Source organism: Delphinus delphis, chromosome 3 (genome assembly GCF_949987515.2).
Source record: "Delphinus delphis chromosome 3, mDelDel1.2, whole genome shotgun sequence".
NCBI lineage: Eukaryota > Metazoa > Chordata > Mammalia > Artiodactyla > Delphinidae > Delphinus > Delphinus delphis.
In genome coordinates this window covers 90,654,246-90,666,028 of record NC_082685.1, presented here as the reverse complement: position 1 = coordinate 90,666,028, position 11,783 = coordinate 90,654,246, and positions in this window count along the sequence as shown.

Here is an 11,783-nt window from a genome sequence, read left to right as displayed (position 1 = left end):
AGTGTCTATATGTCCATGCCACTCTCTCACTTTGTCTCAGCTTACCCTTCCTCCTCACCGTGTCCTCAAGTCCATTCTCTACATCTGTGTCTTTATTCCTGTCCTGCCCCTAGGTTCTTCAGAACCATTTTTTTTTTAAGATTCCATATATATGTGTTAGCATATGGTATTTGTTTTTCTCTTTCTGACTTACTTCACTCTGTATGACAGACTGTAGGTCCATCCACCTCACTACAAATAACTCAATTTCGTTTCTTTTTATGGCTGACTAATATTCCATTGTATATATGTGCCACATCTTTATCCATTCTTCTGTTGATGGACACTGAGGTTGTTTCCATGTCTTGGCTATTGTAAATAGAGCTGCAATGAACATTGCGGTACATGTGTTAGTCATTTTTTAAAAAAAAAAACCCTTCTTTCATGAAGTTGTGGAAAGTGTGATGAGATAGTGAAATTTGGGTGCTGAATTAGACTCTCAGGCAAACCATATACAATGAGTTTTTTAAAATAATGTAAAAGAATAGCTGTCATACCCATTCTAGATACTAACCTTGTCCTTTTCCTGGCAACTCACATAATCCTTGTTAGATTCTTCTTTGTCTCTAAAATCAGTTTTTAAAAAGGAGTGTGATATCTGCCTTCTAACTTGTAGAAGGTTGTGCTAATGTTATGGGATACAAATGATCTCTTCAACATATAAAAAAGTGAAAATGTCTATAAGTATAAATCTATGATAATCATAACTTGTTTGTAATATTTGAACCAGGTAAAAACATGGAAGACTACAAACTTTGCATCTAGGATCATATTCTGAAACTAAGCCCAAGATCTTAGAGAAATATAATTAAAAATCTCCTCCCTACAGGAGAAGACAGAAGGAAGCTACAAGTACAAGTTTTCTAAAGATTAAATGCTCTTAGAAAAGGGAGGGAAAAGAAGTCTCTTTCCTTATTCCCACAGGGAGAATTAAGCATCTAATTTTTAATTTTTATTTGCTCTTTACATCTCAGTATGCCACAGCAAACTCACAAAGGCCCAGTGGGATATTTAAAGTTTTTAAGAAAACAGCACTATTCAGTATCTGTTGTACTCTGTACAAGCTGCCAGCTTGAGAAATTCAAAGTCTTAATATTTGATTGTACTATATTCCTTTAGATGATGTTATTTGCAAAGATGGGTTTTCAGCAATCACTATGATAATAAAAGCAAGTACCTGTGAATATCAGTGTAGGAAAGGAAACAAGGATAACAGTGTCCAATCCAATTCCAAGCTTTGAGAAGGTATGCAGTGTCCAACAGGTGCACACATTAGTAATTGTGATTACTGAAGAATGAAATAAAAATATAATTGTTCTTTAAATTTATGTGTGTTGTGTTTTTCAAATAAATATTAAACTTTTAGGAAATAAATAGTTATTAAATTTTGGACCTATCTTCCTATCTAGTTAATAAACACAGTTGTTAGCTGTTTCTTTGGGTCTAGATGTGCCATGAAAAAAATTACTGAGATGCCAAGTTTGTTGTGAACTAAGAAAGTTTGGGAACCTCTGGATCAGTACCTAATCTCTGCAAAATTACTGTGTAATACAGGAGTACAGTAAACTCACCTCAGTCTATGCCTCTTTTCCTCATAACTTAAATGATAGAAAGGAAGATATTTGCTCCCTCCCACTCTCTGAGAGTTAAGTCCATATTCATTAAAATGGGAATAATTCTAAGACAATCTTAATTTTTTTATCTAGGACAGATCAGAGATGGCACCAAATTTAAGTTTTATTTCCCCTCACTAATGACAGGATCCACTGCTATCTTTTTTTCTTTTCCTTTTTTTTAATGAATTCTTTATATATATATATATATATATATATATATATATATATATCCTTTTTTTTTTTTTTTTTTTTGGCCACACTGTGCATGTAGCATAGGCATACAGGATCTTAGTTCCCTGACCAGGGATGGAACCTGTGCCCCCTGCAGTGGAAGCACAGAGTCCTAACCACTGGACCATCAGGGAAGTCCCATTGCTATCTTGTCATAGGAATAATAAAGCATATTATTCACATTTATATAAACATGAGAATGAATTAATGAAAAAATTACTTTCCACCAAAATGGAGACATCCACCCGACAGAGGGCCAGACTTCTTGGGCCTAACAATTCACTGAAAATTGAGAAAAAGCCCTGACAATGCATTATTTCATCAATTAAACAGTTATTAATGTGTAAATCCATCAGTGTTTTGATTGGTGAAGAGGATATAACATTGGAAAAGTCTGTCTTCACCTGGATAAGCATAGCCTAATGCTTTAAGGTTTCATGTGTACAGATTGTAAACCTGCAATGTAATTAATTATCTAAGCATTAAAGAAAAAAAAGGAAAGAAACAGAGAAAGACCAAAAAAAAAAAAAAAGACTAACCTGTATATCACTGATGTGTCTGTGTTCTCTTATAATACTGGATTCATGAACTATTGCCAACCAAGGTCATTCACTTCAACTGGAATGAAACACGATAGCAATGTAATTTTCTTAAGCTCCTATGTGACTTTCCTTCCATGTGTTACATTTTCATCCCTCATTGCTTTTGTCTCATTTCATGTCTTCTATTATAAGGGGCTTTAATATGCTTACTCCCCAGTCTCTTACTGGCCCACATTCAAACCACTTACTGTAAGTAATTAGCTTAGTTTGTCTGAGCCTGTGTTATCTATGCCTGCTCTGTTCACAGCAGTCTTTTATGTGTATTCTTCTTATATCAGAATTTTAAAGAGTCAAAATAAGCCACAGTGTCCTCAGCAGACATTGGTCCTATTTTTTTCAGTTCCTAGCAACTAACTGCTCTGTTACACTCTTTGAGTAAAAACACAAATCCATCGACAGATGTATTGTTTAATTAAAAACTAAAAGGTTAAGTCAGACTAAAATGTATGAAGGGCTACTATATTACAGAGTCCCTAAGTCCAAAATGAAATACCAAGCAACTATAAAAATATGCTATATAAAATGTGCTCAGAGAGGATTTAAGGAAGATTGAAATGAAGTCAAAGAATCTGTATCCTTTTGACAAATACATCCTCAGCATTTCCCTCAGCTTGACTGATCTTAAAAAAGCTTCTTCCTGACTCTAGGCCCTGACTTCCCTTTTCTTAGAATATTTACTTTTAGAAAACTGGTGAGCGTAAATTTTCTCTGCCCCTTTGAGATGTAAACTTTTTAAAAAGGTTCTTGCCTATTTTACAACCTAGGGATGTCTTTTTCGAGGATTTAGGAGCCTTTCCTTTGAAATGCATTATCAAGGAAGATAACATCCCTATTCATCCCTCCCTCACCCATTTCTGTGTAAGGATAGGAGATTAACTTCAGTGGGCTCCTTGCTCTGAGCTGTAAAACTATCTCACTCATGAAGAGAAAGTTTACTTTTCCTTGGGTTAAATAAAGCCCATTGGCAAACACAGGTGTCCTATATCTTCCCCTCACCCCCACCTCTTACAAACCACACCACCTTTTCTTTCTGCAGAGCTGAGTTCAGACTGAATTTGGTGTTTGTCTGTCTCTCCCCTATTGCAACAATCTTGAATAAAGTCTTCCTTTCCTGTTTAACTTTGCTAGAGCAATTTTTGCTTTGATACCCTAATGCCTGATAAAATTATTAAAAAAATATTCAAAATCATTGATTTTATTTCATAGTTTTTTCCCACCTCTGGCCAATCAGCTGAGTACTGTGGAGCTGGGAAATAAGAATTTAAGAGAATAAGCATTTCCACTGACAGTTTATATCATCAAGTAATTCATATTTCAGATTATTAAATTATCATACATTCATAAAATAATGTTTGAAAATAAAAATTAAGCCAGAAATTAAATTTAGTGTATTATCGTTCTTGATTGTTTAAAATTCAATTGTCTCTTGACAATACATATAGATAATGAATAAAAATTTACTCTAGATGTAGACATGGCATTTTGTTTATTCTACTTTCACATAGTATGACCCAATACATATTTATTGAAGAAATTTAAAACTGTGTTTGTATGTTATTTTTTTTCCCTTGAAATTATAGTCATATGCACTATTTGTTGCTAGTTTATAATCAGTTGTAGAGATAGGGATTGTTTATGGATTTAGAAAAGGATGCTGACAGGTTTACAATGCAAAGGCAGGTGTCTGGGATTCAGCTGGATCCAGTCATCAATCAAAACAGAGAAAAGGAGAGAGGTAAGAAAAGAGGGAGGGGCAGGGCAGATGGTGAGTTCAGCTGCTGACAAATTGAGTTTATGATGCCTGTGATTTAGCCCGAGAGGTGTCCACTAAAACCCTAAATATTTAATGGCTGATCAGGGCTGGACTTGGGCATTTGGAAAGCAGGAGGGAGAAAGATAATGTCCTACAGAAGGGGAAACTCTGAGCTCTTTAGATGTGAAAGAAATAGAACAGAGAGAGATTAATACATTCCACAGAACAGAGGAAAATTGAGCAATGTCCTAAGAAGATCAGGGGGCCTTCAGAATAGAATGAAGGGACTAGGTTGGTAGATAACTGTTAAAAACGACCTCTTTTCCACTGAAATGGAATGAAAGATAAACGTTAATTTGTAAACAGGGTGTAACGAGACCCTGAGAACAGTCCTATTTAATAGTCTCTGTCTTCTCTGAAAAGCAAAAAGCACTATCACCTGTGGAAAATGAGGTTAGGATGCATAATCAGGGCTTTGAAATGTATGTTCCTTTATGGAGACAGCTCTAACTGAACCAGTTGGGGCACAGAGCAGTGCAAATCATTTGTGATCAGGCATTGCTTTGTAACGTTACATCAATCCATCACCTTCTGAATCACTAACACAGCTGTCACTGCCCTGCATGACTTGTTGTGTCGCTCCCATTGTGTGTTCTGGTAACAATTTGTAACACCATATTACACTCCCATATATTTATTAACTGTAAGCACTGGCTTGCGAATGGGGGGTGAGAGGGGAGGGGATCTATTTCCATTGTTATCTGTGTTATGCTTGACATCAATCTCCTCTACAAAAAATGCCTGGTAATAACATTGAACTGTATTTTAATATAATTGATTAAATACAGTTCTATTTACTAAAGTCTACAAGCCCCTAAGGAATACAGACAGATGGCCTCTCTCTCAATCTCTTTCTCTTTCTCATTCCACCCCAACCCCCAATTTTTAGGGTTCCTGGCATTAAGTAAACTGTCAATAAATGTTTCTGGAAGCTGAATGTTCTGATTTCGTTTAAACCTTTAATTGCTTTACTTTTTTTTTTTTTTTTTTTTGTACTTGGGCCTCTCACTGTTGTGGCCTCTCCCGTTGCGGAGCACAGGCTCCGGACGCGCAGGCTCAGCGGCCATGGCTCACGGGCCCAGCCGCTCCGCGGCATGTAGGATCTTCGCGGACCGACGCACGAACCCGTGTCCCTTGCATCGGCAGGCGGACTCCCCAACCACTGCGCCACCAGGGAAGCCCTAATTGCTTTACTTTTGAGGAGAGTAACTTTAGTCACAAAACTGCATACTAAAGCCCCTATTGGCGTAAAAAGAAAACCTTAAGAGGCAGTTTTGTAAGAAAACTACATATAACATAATGCATTTCTTGGCTAGCCAAAAAGCGTTTGAGCATTATAAACACAACTGGTATCTCCTTTTAATAGCAAGTATAAAGTATGAGAGCATATTATTTATGTTCTCATCTCAGACTTGTTCTTTTTAATTCGATTTTGAGAAGGTCTTACAGATACTGATGGGATGAAATGCCAGCCTAACAGTAAAAGAATGTTAATAATTTCAGGATGTACAGAATTCATGCTTACCCATGGAAAGACAATCTTAACAAAATTTTGAAATTTATTATTTTGGGGTTTTTTTTCTATGCTTTTTAAGGATCAAATTCTTTTTATGAAAGATAATTTAAATAGCTTTTTGGTATTTTAAAATAAAATATAGAATAATATGAAAAATTCACTCTTGGTCAATATCTGGAGACAAAACCCATGAAATCAGAAATATGTGCCGTCGTATTTCTAACCGGGTAAAGTCAGCATAGTGAAAACCGTTCTGCTGCATTTGCCAAATAATTCTCGTTAGTTACTGAATAGTGTCACTTCTAACTGGAAATATTTCCAATGATCTGCATGAGAAAAGAATTCTGGCAAAATTACTAAAAGGATAGGAAAATGAATAAATGAAAATGTAATTTTTACCAAAGAGCCAGAAAGAATCCTCCATCAAGAAAACGTTCACCTCTTGCACTGCTGGTGGGAATGTGAACTGATACAGCCACTATGGAGAACAGTATGGAGGTTCCTTAAAAAACTACAAATAAAACTACCATATGACCCAGCAATCCCACTACTGGGCATATACCCTGAGAAAACCATAATTCAAAAAGAGTCATGTACTGCAATGTTCATTGCAGCTCTATTTACAATAGCCAGGACATGGAAGCAACCTAAGTGTTCATCGACAGATGAATGGATAAAGAAGATGTGGCACACATGTACAATGGAATATTACTCAGCCATAAAAAGAAACAAAATTGAGTTATTTGTAGTGAGGTGGATGGACCTAGAGTCTGTCATACAGAGTAAGTCAGAAAGAGAAAAACAAATACCATATGCTAACACGTGTATATGGAATCTAAAAAAAAAAAAAAAGGTTATGAAGAACCTAGGGGCAGGATGGGAATCAAGACACAGACCTACTAGAGAATGGACTTGAGAATACGGGGAGGGGGAAGGGTAAGCTGCGACAAAGTGAGAGCGTGGCATGGACATATATACACTACCAAATGTAAAATAGCTAGCTAGTGGGAAACAGCTGCACAGCACAGGGAGATGAGGTAGGTGCTTTGTGACCACCTAGAGGGGTGGGATAGGGAGGGTGAGAGGAGGGAGATGCAAGAGGGAAGAGATATGGGGATATATGTATATGTATAGCTGATTCACTTTATTATAAAGCAGAAACTAACACACCATTGTAAAGCAATTATATTCCAATAAAGATGTTAAAAAAAGAAAATTAAGAAAAGGTTCAAAAAGCAAACCACCTTTACTGTGGTAGCCAAGCCAACACTACCACCTGCTGGTAAAAATATAAATTGCAAGCCTGGAAAGGCTATGAAAGGATTTTAACACTTTTTCTGGAGACCAGCTTATTTTCATGTCTAAGTGCCTTAAATTTGCTTACCGACTATAACTTCATAAAATATAATTTTAGAATTATTATTCTATTATTATATTGGGTAATCACCTAACTAAAATATGTGTTTGAGGTTTTTTGTTTGTTTGTTTAAATCTAAGTTAACCTCAGCATGTTCCAATGAAAAAGAAAAAGCCTGAGCTTTGGAGCCAAAGATACCTGGATTCAAGTTCTAGCTCTGACACTTATTAGCTTTGTGGCCCTGAAAACTTAATTTCCCTGGGCTTTAGTTGTCTCACATGTGAAACAATTTATAGGACTGTAGTGAGTATAAAATGTGTAACATGTCCAGCTCATTTCCTCATACCCAAGAGATAAACAAAACTGATATTTTCAATAAGCAAGAGCAGCCTCATTTTCACTAGAATTTACCTGACCTTTGCTATATTTTTTAAAAGTGTTTTCATGAGTAGTGTTACCCAACAGGTTTGCTGCTTATAATTTTCAGAACGTCAAATTCCTTGTCAAAGACCTATGGTAATTATCATTACACCACTTACTTATAGAAAGAAGAAGCCAACAATAACCTGATTTAGTCTAACCAAGGCAAAAGCAGGATGTATATAAAGCAAGGGAAAGAGAGAGGAGAAGGAAAAAAATTCAGATACATTTGAATCAGTGATGTATTTTTCCTTTCTGTGGGCAAGCTTCTGCTTTGCTGAGAAGTAGCAAAGACCAGCCAGTGTCCTGTCATTGGGAAACCAGATGGATCAGTTTTTTCCATATTCTTTAAAGGATCTCAGGAATATTGCTGAGGAGCATGTGCCAGGATGTCTTTGTTTTATGTCTGTCAGTGTCTTGCGCCTCTCCACTTAGTTATGTCAAATCTGCTCTGTTTTACTTTATTTATCAGAATTTCTCATGTCCCATCACCACATGATGCCATGCACTCAACCCCACTATTCTTGGATCCCTCCATGAAACAGGCTGTAGTAAATGTTCGGTCCACATTATTACTGAAGTACCTCGCTAATACAAGAAAAGGAATTCATCAAGTGCTGTCTCTAATTTTTTATTTCTGAAAGGAATAGCCCTGGGAAAATTTTAGAACAGGTAATTTCTCTCCATTGCTTTCCAACTTACTAGCACCCTTTCTTCCTCAACTCACTTTACTGCATCCCAGAGAACACATGCTTCTGTGTTTTTTTGGTTTTTGTTTTTTGCGGTACGTGGGCCTCTCACTGTTGTGGCCTCTCCCGTTGTGGAGCACAGGCTCGGGACGCGCAGGCTCAGCGGCCATGGCTCACGGGCCCAGCCGCTTGGCGTCATGTGGGATCCTCCCGGACCGGGGCACGAACCCACGTCCCCTACATCGGCAGGCGGACCCTTAACCACTGCGCCACCAGGGAAGTCCCTGCTTCTGTGTTTTGAGAAGAAAGCCCCAGCAGCAAAATTACCCAATTATTTCTTCTCTCTCCTTTAATTTCAAACCAAACTTGTATTTTCTTAGAGACCAAAATTAGAAATAAGAAAACATAATTAAATCACTGACCACAAAATGCGATTCATGCCCTTCCCCCATCTTCCTCAATGTGTTAGTTCATATTCAGAAGTTTCCAGCCCTGATTTCACTTTAACAATCACCTAGGAAATTTTTAACGAATTTAATTGGTCCTGGATGGGGCTTGAACATTGTGTTAATGTTCCACAGGTGACTTCAATTATAGTCATCTTAGCCAACAACTCAATCCAAACACTAGTTAATGAATTTCAAAAAGTTAAGAAATAAATATTTTCACAGGTTAGAGAGGAAGAAATATACTAAACCCATAATATTTATTTCCTTTGAATAAGTAAAAGGATACAAAAATAGTACAGTAATTCAAAAAGGTGAAACTCATGAAAAACATTTTAATCCCATTGTTACCTTCAAGTACATTCTGCAGGATCTGCTAGCTCTACCCCTTGAAAACATTCTTGGATAGATTCCATAGCTATGTGGCCATTTTTAGGTATCAGAAAGGTTCCATTTCTCTCTGGCCCCCGAATTAGAACTGACTTGTGGAAAAGAGTCCTAATAAGGACTCTTTTAAGAGCAGTAGGTTAAATTCCTCACTACCGACGGGCCCCAACTTATGATGGTTCCACTTACCGTTTTTTCAACTTTAGGACTGAGGTAGGAGATAGATGGGCCCCTGGGCTGGACAGCTGGTGTCTGTCAGGTGGAGTAAAACTGAAGCTTTGTTCTCACCCAGACACTCCAAGACAAAGCTAGTGGCAGAAGCTGAGCTCTGCTCAAGTAAAGAGATAAGATGACCACTCCTGAGGTCAAGGAAACTTCCCTGTCTGCACATGCGCAGGAAGGCTCCCTGGGGGTCAAAAAGGGAGGGGCCGCCACCCCATAATAAGTGTGGATATGCACCCACAGGCCTCTGTGGTGGGATCCATCTTAGCAAAAATTTGCGCATGCATGTTGGGGAGGATCCTAGAACAGGTCACACGTGGAAAAAAAGAAACAAACAATTGGCCAAAGTAAACAAAGACCCGGAAGGACCGTCCTATGTAAGTGATTTAAATCACCTCTTTCCTGCGCTCCTCATTTAGGACGCCCACGCTCCTCTCCGCGTGTGTATCTCTGCCCAGTTTCTGACTTACTGAGCTCCTCCTCAGTGGAGAGGACGCCCACACGCTTTCTCTCCGGGTGTGTATCTCTGCCTAGCTTCAGTCCTAAACCGTTTCTCTGTGTGCTCTCCCATACATTGTGCTGTATCTTTAATAATAAACTTTGTACCTGTTTTTACAGTTTTTGCCTCCTTGAAACATTCTTGCTTTCAAATAGGGGAAAGAGCCAGGGCCACTTTGCTTCTAGCCTCCAGGCCCTGGTGGTCTAGTGACTAGGATTCCTGGTTTTCATCCAGGCTACCCAGGTTCAATTCCTGGGCAGGGAACTAAGATCTCTTTTCAGGACCACTCACTGCCGTCTCTCTGAGATCAGGATGGTGGGAAAGTGATACTAATTCAGTAGAAATTGTACTTCGACTTTTGAATTTTGATCTTTTCCCAGGCCAGCGATATGTTGTAGATACTCTGCTGCCACGTGGGCAGAAGCCGCCACAGCTCCCAGTCACGTGGTCACTGAGGTAAACGATACAACCATTTTGTACTCATACAACCATTCTGTTTTCACTTTGTGGAATTCAGAATTCAATAAAATCAACACTTTATTATAAAATAGGCTTCGTGTACAGGATGTTGCCCAACTGTAGGCTAAGATGTGTTCTGAGTGCCTTTAAGATAGGCTAAGTCATGATGTTTGATAGATAGGTGTATTAAACATATTTTTGACTTACAATACTTTCAACTTACAGTGGGTTTATCAGGACATAACCCTGTTGTAAGTCAAGGGAGATCTTGACTTTTCATCTTCTGTATTCTTGTGCACTGAGGAAGGGGTGGAAGGAATAGAGGAAGAGAGGCGAAAACCTGACACCACCAGGACCTACATAATTTTCTCTTGACTAGCCCTGGCTGACCTCCATGCCCTCCATTATGGCAAGTCTATAAAAGCTGGTTTAACAATGGGGTGCAATTGTGGGTCAATACTGACATCTGAAAGTATCAATTCCCAGGCAGGCTGACGCTCCCTTGAGTTGATTTCTTACAGACCTACCCACCTTACTTTCTTCCTACAGTAGGCCCTCATAGCAGGCAGCTCTTTTGGGCAGAGTCCCATCAGGGCTGCTCGAGAATGTCACATTTCATGGCATCTCATGATCTCATGGCACATGGGAAATTCTCATTTTCAGATGTTATGAGTGCATCTAACCCTCTGAGGCTTCCTCTCTTTGCATTGTGATCCCTCAGCTTAAGCCAGGAACCCAGTTCTGTGTTCCTGTCCTGCCTTAACATGTTGGGGTACATACTCCATTCTGACGGGAGGGACTGAACTCAGCAAACATCCAAGTAAGGAGGAGATACCAGCCTCCTTTCTTAGAAATACCCTCATCACTAGCGTGATTCTCTTAGGCTTTCTCATTTGACTTCGAAACACCCAGCAATAGTTGTTTTTTTAACATTGTTTCTAATATCATTTCTTCTTTGCAAATCAACTCTTTGGGGGCATAATTTACATATAGCAAAATGTACCATTTTAATGTGCATAGTTCAACAATTCAAAAATAAAACTACCATCATAGTAAATAGTTCTGCCACGCCCTTTTGCAGATGTGGTATTAACTGATTTCCTGGTTTAGGTCATTGTTCTATGGATATGTAAAATGTCAATATTAGGGGAAGCTGAGTAAAGCTTATAGGGGAATTGTATTATTTTTACAACTTTTTAAGAGTCTAAAATACTACAAAATAAAATTTTAAAAATAGACAAGTTAAATCTAAAAAGAAAAAACTAGAATGTCAATTCTTGATAATCTTTATAAGCTATATTCATTTTAGTTAAAATTCTAAATGTTTTGATCCAATTTACCAGATCTGTTTTTGATTTCTTAGTTATTTTTCATCACTCACATGTAACATATGTTAATGTTTATTGTTTGGGGTACATACAAAAAAGGCTAAAGGAACCTGAATGTGCTATAGTGAGGGGAAAAGAATATTACATCTCAAATTAATG